The sequence below is a fragment of the Aythya marila genome (assembly GCF_965140915.1).
Source record: "Aythya marila genome assembly, chromosome: 15".
NCBI lineage: Eukaryota > Metazoa > Chordata > Aves > Anseriformes > Anatidae > Aythya > Aythya marila.
In genome coordinates, this window is record NC_139056.1 from 9,903,102 (window position 1) to 9,909,202 (window position 6,101).

Consider the following 6,101-nt stretch of genomic DNA (forward strand, 5'->3'; position numbering starts at 1 on the left):
GTATCAAGAATCTCTCAATAATTACATTTTTAATTCACAAAGTAGAGGCAAGAATATCTGACTGTCAGTATCAGCTATTTGCAAAAGAAATGCTGTTTCCTGTACTGTCAGTTTTAGAGTTTTTTTTGAGGCTTCGGAAAGGACATACAAATGAATTGTCTGCTTTAGAGAGATTTAGTTTTGCAATCTTATAGTATTAGCAACCATCATAGTAAAGGATCTGAGCAGTGGTGTAACAGTTTGTTAAACTTACAGGCTATTGTTTTTTTCTCAGTTGTGGTTCCTCCATCTCCTATGTCAAAGGGAAATGACATGAAGTTGTTCATCTCCTTGCTGAGTTCTATCACCTACCAAATCTTTGTATTTCTCTTTGTATATATTATGAAAAAATAAAATATCCTTTTTAGTACCTCTTCCTTTAGTCTGACCTCTTATTCTGAAATACAAATTATTTTTTATTTTCTGAAATCTGCATGGACTCCTTCTATCCTACCTTACCCTAACTTTTCTAACTGCATCATCATCCATTCTCTGTCTGCTAGAATTGTGTTGTCGCATGAAATTATGTAACATCTTCTGTTCTGAAATAATCCCATCTCAACCCATCTACTTTTCAAGTTACCATCCATTTCCTTTTCTCTTTGCTTCTAAAGACCTGTGAAGTTTCCACTAACCTTTTCCTGGCAGGATTACCTAAACCACCTTCTTCACTCTTACATGTCCTGAATTACCAAAGGATTTGCAAAGTTGTTCTCTCAAAGATCTCACCTCCTAATCTGTCTTTTTTCTGCTTTCCTAAATAATATGACTCAAACTTTTTCCTTTCCCCTTTAAGTCTTGGACATGCCAGAATTTGTCCTGTGTCTTCTTTACTCTAATTTTCAATTATCTTATCTCTCTGTATGTCCTGCCAAGCACTCTTCAGGTTTTTTCTTTGTTTTCTCTTCCTTATCTTCCCTTAGCATGGAGTTTCTTTTACCTTTTTCTGTTAACAGTAATGTAACAGATAACAGTACAATGGGATGTTAGGCAGAGGTATCCCTGTGGACTCCAAATGAGCTAAGTCAGTTCCTTGGAGCAATATAACTGTGTTAGCACTGCATGCCAACTGTATCTCAGTAGACTGAATTGGCTCAGGTGACACACCATTCCCTGCTGTTTCTAGTGTCATTTAGAGCTAGGTTTGATACCTGCCTAGAAACAAAAAGGGAAGGGCAATTAAATTTTATTGATCCTTACGTTCCTTCATGATTAATGCTTCTTAACTGCCAGTTCAGAATCAGAAAGCACCACTTTGTTAGTAATAGCAAGCAAAAGTATTTCTAAAGAGCTTTCAAATGCATTATGCCTCTACAATAAAAAGATTTTCTGTCACACAAGGACATGGCTAAGCAGACATACAAAGCTACTGTGTATCTTCATGAAAAGCTGCTGTAATTATTTGTTTTTTATTTTTTCTTTCAAACAGGTTATTACTAGAAAATTGGAATATGAACCGAACGGACAATTCTGTCTTTAAAAAAAGTGCTCAGGTAAACAGTCACCACAATAGATCATATCTTACATATAGTTTAAGTATTTCAATAGAAGGATAACGTTTTGTAAAGTTAATACGAAGTGTATTAAGTTGCAGGAGTGACACTTCCAAACCTAAAAACATTGTAATGATTTTAGTGCTTAACTGAAATAGTTCCACAGTATAACCTAATACACAAAGAACACTTCAAAGAGAAGTATGTTGTTTGGGGTGAGTGAAGCTAGGCAGATGTGAATTTATTATTAATGGTTTAGTTTCTTCTAAGAATAAGCAGCTAAGCACGTTACAGAGAGAGTTAGGACCAGATATAATGGCTGTAATAAGAAGTGCTACATGGGCTGCACGTTTTATCAGCTAAATGAGCAAGACTGATCGGAAAAAGACTGCATTAATAGTAAAGACAACCTCAACAAACACAGAACTATTATTACAAGATTGTAGGAGAGGCAGCTGGACAAACCAAACCACTCACAGAGCCAACCCGCTACTTCTAAATTAGCAAATTAAAAATACAGGAAAAGAGAAATTGCTGGTTGTGCATGCAACAGTGCTTTCTCAGGGTTAAACAAGAAAAGCAAGAGCTGACAGAAGCATTTGTCACAGAGCTGTTTGAGGGGAAAAATGGACAGGCAAACAACTACAGAGAGAGTTGTAGTAAAAAACTCAGGCCTGATGAGATGTTCGTCAAGGATTGGGTGAGGCACAGGCTAGTGTCCCACAGCTATCATTTGTCTTTCAGCCTTCTGAGGTAAACTACTGATTGTAAAGTGTATAGGAAGCCATTCCTGTTAATGTACTTCAGAAACTACATAACATTGTAGAACAATTAAACACATAAATAAGGAAGATTTAAAGTTACTCAAGTTAATTTATATTGTATTTCCAATGCCATTTTTTCAGTTGTGATGGTGAGCTTATGTGATTCATGTATTTTGATTTTGTATTTTAAAAATTATTCATGTTCTTGACTTTTAGGATTAAATTTTATACCAACAAAGGATGCTGAATATGATTGGAGTGGTACCACTAGCCTGCTTCTCTTTAATTGTATGCGTAAAGCTTCCAGCCTCAAGCAGAAGGAGGAAAGATGTACTCTGTTGTCTCTAAACTTCTGGCAGAGAAGAGATTACAGATGATAAGTGATACTAATTTACTTCACTTGCAGGTTTTGCAGGACTTGAAGTAAACCAAAGTCTAGCCAAAAGCAAAGGATAGTTTCCAATGTGGTTAATACAAATTTTAGAAAACACAGTGAATTTATATATAGTAGTTATACAGGGATCACAACTCTTGTGTCTCCTCAGGCAGGGAAAGAATATTTTACTGCATCATCCTTGTAATTGCTTCAATCAATTGGTGGTTATGTCAAAGATGTCTTTTTTGGCAGTTTTTTTGAGACTTGTTGGCTGGTGCTCTTATACCTAACAGATGTGACAGATGGTTATGATACTAGAAAAGGAATTCTTTACTCCAATTTTGAATAGGAAGTCCAAGAAATAACCTTAGTGTAGAAAACAAAGCTTGGAACAAATGTTTTTGCCAAAAGAAGTTTGCTAATGGGTATTTCTACTTTTTTCATTTTATGTTGGCAGTAGAGAAGGAATTAAAGTGGATGATTCAGAAATCTTCAGACATGCAAACAAGAAATATCTTGATATTCTTAAAGCATGGTTATGTTTGTATAACCAGACACTGCCCATCTTCTAACTAATTCTATTAAATTCTTACATGTTTCCTGTCATAGAAAGATTAAAAATTTTTCCAGTACCATTACAAGAAAATCCAATTTAAAATAACTACAGTATTCACATTTTTTTTCCAATTTATTTATGAAATATAAGTTTTTGTAATGAGGAATTCAGTGATGACACTTCAGTAGCATTTTGTAGGTGTTTACTGTTGTCTTCAGAGGGCTAGGAATTCATCTCAGGTTTTCGTATATGTAATATTTAATGAAAAATAATCCAGTATGCAAAATACAGATACATGGTCTGAATTTATTCAGGAGCTATTCACATGTCCTCAGTGCCAGCTGATGGGAATGACTTAATATGGGAGATACTCTCTTTTTCTTTTCCTTTATCTGTTTTGTCTCCGTAAAGAATTAAAACTTATTTCTATCATAAAAGTCTCTTTTTAGCCTTGTATGCTCTGCACCACCTGCTTTCTGCCTTCCTTGTTAGTACCAACCTACTGTGGAATACTGCAGTTATCAAGGTGCCTTATGCTAAGTATCACTGTCTGTGATTTTTAGTAGTATATTTTATATGTGTTGGTGTATGTGTAACTACTAGGATGCTTTGATATGAAAATCTTGGCTGTAAATCAATAGGACTGATTACATTTTTATTGAATGTATTTAAATGTTAGATGATGATTAATGACAAAAGGGATGGAAAGATGCTTATTTATTCCTTGGAGTATTTAAGAAGTGTCACAATGCTGTAGCATATATTCTGATATTGTTATACAGAGCTTTAAAAGGTAATACACTTGTGCAGCTATGTTAAGTGATATCATAGACTCTCTATGAAGTAAGATAGTAATGCATATGACAAATTTTGCGAATCAGAGCATTTCCGTGTGTTGTGTTAGATTGCAGTCTGTCACACCTCTCATTCACAGCCTTTTTTCTGTAAGGTATTTGTTAATTTTTGTAGATTTTACTAATTCAAAACAATGAGGTTTAAACAGTGTCTCATAGACTGATCATCAATGGATCTATGTAATCTTCAGTTCAGTACAACATATACTAATACTCATCTCATCTCTTGTTTGTTTGCAGTAGTTTAGACTAGTCATTTGTTCATAGCTCTGGTCTCTTGAGCATACTCCCATGTTCAGACAGTAGACTTAAATACATGTTAGGAATTTGTGAGTTGCCTTCTTGCTGGTGGAGTGAGCTAAGGGTTCCTAAGCCTTCCGTTCAAGGAAAATGCAACATAAAAGTAAGGAACAAATTCTTACATTATAATTGTTGTAACCACAGAAGGTCTAAAACTGTTGGAAGTTGCAGTATTTAGCCATTGCATCCCATCCAACTTCACTTCTTTTAGAAGTGTTTTCAGGCTGTGTAGCCTCTATTTCCATGCTTCTGAAGCCTTGTTGTCTTGCAGGTCGGTCAGTCCTGCTGCCTGCAGAGCAGCTTCTTCCTTTAAAATACAGTTTCTGTCACCTTCCTATTACCTACCTGGAAACTCTAGTCCTACCTGCTCGCATCAATCTGAGGACTACTTAGTCAGGAAAACATTTTAAGGAGGTGGGTCAGCAGTGACGACCACATTAATCAAGCTCTGTTAATGGCTTTTCTATGTTGGTCTGTCATGTAGATGTCATTTGCTTTCCTGGTTCATGCTTCCTGGAATGCAATTCACTGTGTTCGAGCTGTAATAAAAGACGAGTTTTATAATTGACAAAGCTGTGTATTTTTCTGCCAGCTTGTTTGTAAGAAATGTCTTTGCTGTGACTCACTGAATATGTTGATTTGCATGTAATGAATTAAAGGCAAACAGCTAAACCAGTTGTTACCCTGAAGGATGTGTTCAACTTCTTATCAGAAGATTTTTGGCTTTGTAGCAAGAATTGATAACCTCTGTGTGAGTGCAGATGTTCTGTATGATGTTAGTATGAACTGGCAGTTCAGGAACTCCTTTGTGTGTACTTCACCCATACCTGCTTCAGGGGAAAACAGCTGACAGAAGAGGGGGAGATGGCTTGGGACAGTAACAAGTTCATCCATCTAACTATGCCTGAAATTGAGACAACCCCAGCAAGTTTATGTGGCTTCTATGGAAGAAATCAGCAATAAGTGTGTGTTGTGCTCTGCCCTATGGAAATCTGTCCAGTAAGAATTTCTCCATGTTTTGTAAGCATGTTATCTCTTATTAGTGTTTCTCTAGATTTGAAACCACAAAGTTCCAAGATTTTAGGCACACAAAAGTGTTAGTACAATTTAGTAATAAAAATTTTCATTCAAGCATTTTAATGCATCTTGAGCAGTTAGATATATGTATGATACATTTCATTCTGTCACACTTCATTCCTCTGTGAAACAACCTCAAGCAGACGTTTATTAGATATTTGGTTTCTGAATAGTTTTGAGAGAGAGAATGGAAAATCCAGTTTCAGAAACCTGCAAGCATCAGAAAATATCCTATTTTTTCACCTGTATCTTTTATAACAGATAGAATCTAGGGTTTAGGTATCTATACTGAATGCACTGATGGAACTACAGCACAAAGAAATTGATGATCTCTGTCTTATCATATGAGGCTTCATCTTTTAGAATCTTGAATTCTACCCAGAGAGTGATAGGTAAAATAGACAGACCTTGTAGACTAAAAGTTTACATGCTTTCAGTGGTAGGGGCTTCCTCTGTCATTGTTAGTCTGTCATTGTCACAGTTAACATGGCACCGAGGCTTTTTAATTTGTAGTTCTTTCTTTATTGATTAAGAACCTGGTGTCTTTTAGAGGATGTTTCCTTTTTCCTTTCCTACTTGGACAATTCTGCGTATTATGTTACAATTTCTGGGTTAATAATAACAATAGAGGTAACTATAAAA